This window comes from Macrobrachium nipponense, chromosome 15, assembly GCF_015104395.2.
Source record: "Macrobrachium nipponense isolate FS-2020 chromosome 15, ASM1510439v2, whole genome shotgun sequence".
In the NCBI taxonomy this organism is placed as follows: Eukaryota; Metazoa; Arthropoda; class Malacostraca; order Decapoda; family Palaemonidae; genus Macrobrachium; species Macrobrachium nipponense.
The window spans coordinates 35715857-35723128 of NC_087208.1; positions in this window are offsets into that span (position 1 = coordinate 35715857).

A 7272-nucleotide genomic window follows, 5' to 3' on the forward strand; every position below is an offset into this window, starting at 1 on the left:
AATCTCAGGCCATGTTAGAAAAAAAAAGCTTGAATTCATTTGCTTCTGTAATCGAGACAGACAGAAGAAGTCAGCCCATGTTCGCGGTGTGAGAGGCCCTCGTAGGAGATTTTAAGCTGTCGCTGGGCGGTCAGTGTAACGGTACATGTGCCAGTTACCGACACATTTTGGGGAGGAAATGATTACGTAACGCTGAGGGAGCGTCAGAGCAGTACTTACTTTTTTTAAATTTTTTTTTATTTATTTATTTTTTTTGTTTTGTTTTGCGATAGGATCTTCCCGTCAAGATTACGGTAATGTTGGTAGAGAATCGACAAATTCTTGCCTGGTTGTGCTCGCAGTAGCAGTAATATTAGCGTGTGGGAACAGAACATTCTCTCTCTCTCTCTCTCTCTCTCTCTCTCTCTCTCTCTCTCTCTCTCTCTCTACCCCCCATCCCCCTTTTTTTTCTCCTGCGAAAGGCTCTTTTCAAGATGTGCTTTAATGTTGGTGGAGAATCTAAAACGTTTTGCATGGTCTTGCTTACCGTAGCAGTAATATTAGCGTTAGAATAGTAATTTTGTTTTTGTTTTTTTCTTTTTTTAAATCAGCGAATGACCCTTTCTGTCAATATTGAGTTAATATACGGGAGAATAAAAAAAAAATTCTTGCATGGTTGTGCACACAGTAGCAGTAATATTAGCGAAAAACTGCACAATAACAAAACGTGGCCGACTGAAATTATAGTACGGACACCTGAGTATCACCGGCTGCAACTTTTTCGGTAAAAGACTCCTGAAAAAGTAAGTATTCATATTCATGTGGCACAGCCCTCAGGTTCCTTCAGGAGTTGCATCTGAAGAAACTTTTTTTACTTTCAAAACTGAACTTTCGTCATAACTTGAAAGGCCAACGACTCCTAGCGTAGGCACTGAATATAGTGAAAGAGATCTAATAAAAGTATAGGAAGCATTTTAACTTATAAATATATTAACGATTTTTTTTTATAAATCAAATGAATGATAAATACATTCATTATTTTTCACAAATTAAAAGTGATAAATAAATTCATTATTTTTTGTAAATGAACTGAGTAACGTGAACGATTAATGACAAGTTAAGAATGAAATACGTTTTATAAAGAAGGCCAGCATCTAAAGTGAACGATTTTTTTGTGCTATGTATGATGTATCGTTTATGAATAAATGCTCTGAATCTTATTCAAATATCCATCCAACAGTATTCACCAAAGTAGATTCTATCTTTTGTATCTTCATTGTATTTGCCGGTGCAATAGGTGTTATTTTATAGCTAGGATTTCAGGAAATAATAGTTAACGCTGCGCCGTGTCCCCGGAATGTTTTGGACAATATAGTATTGTTATATTCATCAAAGTATTTTCAGTGAACAGCGATTGTAAAGGCGATGACAACCTATGTGAAAATAGTTGTGTGCAAGACTGTTAATTAATTTGCATAGCATTTATGGTTCAGTTTTCTGTTATCGTGAAACTCCTCTTAAACTTCAGAGACCTGCCTCGTATTTCGAAATCTGTCTCACCTTAGAGGAGAAATTCTTAAATCTGGTTTAAATAGTGCAGTGGAATCGGAAATACCATCTATATGGTCATTTAGATAGGCTGACTAAATGTTAATATCTTATAATGTTTCCACATACTATTTAGTGTGGATCTTTATTCACACATTTTGAAATTTTCTTTGAATCTGACTGTGGCTAGCACATCTGTACATTTTCTCAAAGTTGAATGAATCTATCTGTTTATTTCTATCTAGATTTAGGTATATCCAAGTGCATTGTAGGCGGACCTTTTACATTTAGAATTACATGGAGTGCCATTGATAATTGTACTAGAAAATTGCCATTGTATAATGTTTTTCTCTCGGCATTGCAATCTTACATAGTTTAGAACGAATACCATTTGCTATTTTCAACCTTTGTTGCTGTTATATGCTGTTATTACTTAAAGAAACTTTTAGCTTCTTTTAAAATTAGGAGAAACGATTTTCAAAGCTAGAATCGATGCTTGAAGTTGAAATTTAAATGGCGTTCGCTCAGTGACGGACATCACCCATTGGCCATTTGCACGCATCGCTAAGTCTAACCCTTCGTAAAAACATTTCCCCCTTTTCCATTTGCAGGATAGATGCGCTTATTGAACTTTTTCGTTTTAAACACACCGACAAGATGCATTTTTTTTAAAGAGTCGGGAGTGGTGGGTGTGCAGCCTAATCGTCCAAGACTGCATAAGATTAATCAGGGCATTTCAGAAAATGCCAGAGACGCTTTACTTGAGGATACTCTTCCTTCCGGAAGATTAAAATGGGCGCGAATCTATTGTTATTGGAAAAAATCCAGTCTCGCTCAACCGTGGAAATACCGGATATCCAATTGCTGTAACATATTGTATGTATTTGCTTTCCATTAATGTGAATGACTTCATCGTCGCTGGATTTTTACCTGAGGGGGAACCCAGTTTGCTGGACACTTTTGCTTGCAGTGCTTTTTCGGAAGTTTGGTTTGAATGATATTATTTTCGCCAGTAGCGCCAATCGGGAAGCTCGGAGGATCGTCTGATTTGTGTGTGCACGCGTGTGTGTGTGTGTGTCAGTTCGCTTGAAGGTGTTTTGAGGTACGTGAATAATGGGGACAAGTCATTCAGAACAAACATCGTCAGGTGATAAGTTCTTTCTTTTGCTGTTTTGCAGAAAATGAGACAGTAAAAAGACATGTCGATTTAAGTCCATTTCGAACCATTTCTCTACACCCAGACTTGCAAGCTGAGCAAAAACTCGCACCTGGCTGATTTAGATGTATATAGCTTGGATTTCATTTAGATGTCTATTGTACAGTGTCATTAGTGTTGAATTTGCAAGTAATGCCCATGGAGTTGATACACTATTGTACAGTGTCATTAGTGTTGAATTTGTAAGTAATCCCCATGGAGTTGATACACTATTGTACAGTGTCATTAGTATTGAATGGAGTTGATACACTATTGTACAGTCTTTAGTGTTGAATTTGTAACTAATGCCCGTGCTGTTGATACACTAATAAAGCTTTTAACAGTTATAATTAATGCAATTCATTTGTTAGAAGGTTGTTTTCATGCATAATTTTTAACATTCTCTCTCTCTGGAATGTTATTTTCATGTAATATATTTTATCTAATTTGATCAAATTCAAAGAAAAATTTTTAGCTTTTTTGTAGGTCCGAGAAACTATGATTTTTTTTAAGTATGTGGTATCAGAATTCGGCATTGTATTGAAGGTTGACGTCATAGGTAGATTTGACTTTGACCTGATTATGTAAGTCAGTTTTTTACCTTGGCCCATATTTTAGTATCACAGGTCAGTTTAAAGTTTAACTGTTTTCTGTGATTTTTGGATTTTAATAGCTCCGGTTACATAGGCACCTTACGGTTAGTGATTGATTTAACTAAACAATTTTGACTTTGATCTATTTGACAAGTAACTTGGCGGTTGTTGATTTTCTTCATAAAGTATATTTTTTTTACTTTGGCATATTTTGGGGTTGGTAATTATACGTTTTTAATTTGCAAGTCAGTACATTTTCTCCTTTTATTTTGCTGAAACCTGGTAAGTTAACACCTCACAGGTTGAATATTTTTGGAAATTAGTTTTTAAACTCGATTAGTATAAAGTCAAAATTCTGTTTTTCTGATTTTGATAAAACTTGGGACTTTGTGATTCCTTTCCATCAGTTTGTGATCATTTCTATGAGTATCTTAGTTTGACCTATTTTCGACGTCACATCTCAATTGAAAGGATAAAATATTTTGACATATATGATGATAATTTTTGTATTATGTTTTGAAGGTTAGACGACAGAATGGAATATTTCGCCCTCCAGGGCGTATACAGAATTTTTTTTTTTTTTTTAATTCTTCCAAAACTTAATATGTTTAAATTCTATGAACCTTTTCTGATATCTTGGCAGGTAGCTTATCGATATTATTTGACAAGGAATATTTGATGTGATTATGTGATATGTTTCAGTGATTGAATTTAAGCATAATTGCGTTATGCAATGGCCGAATTTAATAGCAGTAATCTGTTCTCAGAACTGATGTTGTTTTCAGCTTATTTATTTTTTTCCCTAAAAGTTAACGCGATTTAATTGTTAATTCAGCAGATGTTTTGTGACTGTTCATAATATTACACGTGCTTGTGATGCTCTTGCCCTAAACTTATTAATCGCAGTAAAATCCTAAAGCGTACTGCCTTTTATATTCATATAACATGTTGATAGTAAGCATTTATTTACTATCGCATATTCAGCATTAGTTTCATTATATGAATGTGTCTTGGTTGTCTATTTTCCAGGAGTCATTTCTTTTCCTCAGAAATCCCAAACGTGGCTAAATTGTTATAAACTTGTTATAGAATTTTGATAAAAGTTTGAATAACCACGTTCGAAGGTGCTCAGACACTCTCTCTCTCTCTCTCTCTCTCTCTCTCTCTCTCTCTCTCGTGCGGTACACATCATCGTCTGGAACTCTGGTGTGTCTCTGTCTCTACCTGCTGCCGCTGCTTTCAGAAGTCGTCATAGATTTCGGCTGTACTGTGAAAACACAATAGAGTCTCTTTAATTAAAAGGCAATAATGAACAGATCTAATTTTGGCCCGTTGTATTTCTCTCGCCAGCGACTTCACCTCATTATATTAGTATTATTTAGTCCTTTTGTATTCTTAATTCTCTTGAATTATCGTATTTGAGCTCATTTGTTGGCGAGTTGGCGAGACTGGAAAGGAGGCGCTGCTGTTCCATGCAGAATTTACTCTTTGTTCGAGAGAACTTATACACTTAAGAACAAGGTCAGACAAGGGTGTTTGGGAAGTATGCATTTGATTGTTAAGCGAATTCCATTAACCTTCTCTTCGCCTCAAACGAGCCGTTTTTCAGTTTGCAATTGTTATTTTGTTTTAAAATTTGAGTTTTTACAGACTTCAAAGGTAAGGTACGAGAGACAACCGAGAGGCATAAATGTCATATTAAGCTAATGTCCTTAACCCTGTTTGTTCAGCCAGTGTCAGCAGACGCTTTATTCAAAATCTATCGTATTTCGGATAAACGACACAGTAAGGGGCTTACAATTGATTTTTTTTTTTTTTTTTTTTTTTTTTTTTTTTTTTTTGTTAACAAAAATGTCGACGTTATGAGTAATCGCATAAAAACTTCCCGTAAGTAAAACAAGAACATCTGGTTACTGCAGCTTGGCCAAGCTTAAACATTTTTCGTGTATACTTTTAATCTAATTGTTGAATTCATTGCCTAAAACTGTAAGATATATAATATTACCCAACACATCGAGAGAGAGAGAGAGAGAGAGAGAGAGAGAGAGAGAGAGAGAGAGAGAGAGAGAGTGAGAGAGAGAGAGAGAGAGATGAAGATAGAGAGAGAGAGAGAGAGAGAGAGAGAGAGAAATTGCTCCTCGTTAAAACGATGATACCATAGTTACTGGCTAGTGTCATAGTTTAGTTTGCTGTAAACATATTCATCCACAGTCTTTTACTTTCAACTGGCAACAAATTTCGGGAAGGAAATAGGCAGGGACAGAAATGAAGCAATTTAATGTCGAATATGATAAATGCTTCTGTTTTCATTAGAAAATCCAGCAGTTACCCCTTGACTGTGGAGTAAAATACAGTAAAAAATGTGATTTTTTTATATATATTTTTTTTATATTTTAGATAGCGAAGCTCCCTAATGGCTCCAAATGGTAGACGGCCTCGGCAACTAATAAGAGTATCCTTGGATGCCTATCGAGGTATTGAAGAGGAGTCGTTTTCATCCAAATTAACCTCATTAGTTTTTATATATAACGCTCCGCCCCTCACCCCCCCTCCAAAAACCAAGAACCTTTTTAAGTATCGAGAGTGATTTGTCACCTCGAGTAGGGAAGGGGTCGCCACACGGAACAAATATTAATGATTGGGGTCGTTTTTATTTAATATATATTTTTTTTTTATGCAGCCCCGTCGTTTATGAGACGTCGACAGGGGAGATAAATCCAACGAATGCCGGAATGTGAGTCATAATTGGATTTTGATAGTTGACGAATAAAACTGCGAGGAGGGTTCGGTAAGAGTCTGGGCATAATGGGAATTAGATTCACAGTCAATGATGTTTTCAGAGTCGTCTGTAGTGTTTGTTTTAGAAATAGATCCCGGGTCCTTTTTTGCAAATTTACGCGAATGCGTCCATTCGAGCTGATGGGGAAGGCGTTCCCCAGAGGATCATCGGTAATTAAATGACCACAGCGCGGGACAACGCGCGCGCTATTTCATACTCAAAGTACACGGATAATCGTTTCCATCGTCATTCTTTTGTCATTGAATGGAATCTTTGCGTTATATAGTTTCGCTTTAAAAAAAAATGTAGCTTGACATTGAAAGACGAGGAGGAGCGGATGCAGAGCTGGGAGACAAGAGGTAGGCGTGAGAGATCCCTCACATTTCCTAGAATACAGTGGCCTGACCTAGCCAGACCTTACCTTCCTAATCTAAGTAACACCTAACACTGAATTTCCCTGTCTCTTTACTCTGCATACTACCCGAGGAACTTTGTAACAGCCACAGAACTTAGGTTAAGTCAGAAAGGTTACAGTCCGTTATTATTAGTAAAGGGGCACTTGTAATGCCTGGCTCTTTGTGACAAGTTAGTAAATGTTCTACTATACTGACTAGGTCTTATAGCCAGGTCTTATAGCCTTTATATCTAAAGACCACATGAAGGAAATCAACTTTTAGATTGACCTCTTACAATTACTCCCTTGTTCAAGTGCTTAAATGCTCAAGTAATGGGCTCCTTTCTGAAAAATCAAATTAAGTTATATTTGCATGTTTTCAAGATCATCAATTATGCTTTTTACGAATCCCACATTGACTTGATAAAGTATGGCGTTATTGGTAACCTGAACAAGCTAATGCATATTGATAAGCTGGATCAGCTTATGCATATTATAGTCAGATGAATCAGCAACTTCTGACATTCAGGCAAGGTAAAGTACATTGTTGTTTATACGTTCACCCATCTTAGTGTAATGACCATTTGAAATTACCAGAATTAGAATGTGCCCATTTATTGATATTAAGAATATGAAGGACCTGCTTGTTTATCAGTGACCTTATCTAATATTATGATACAAGAGGAGATTGAGCGATAGGGCAACTCGTTCATCTTTTGAAATTCCAGTGGGTCCCAAATGCCAACGGGATCAATGAATAAGAGTTATGTAATCTGAGATAGCT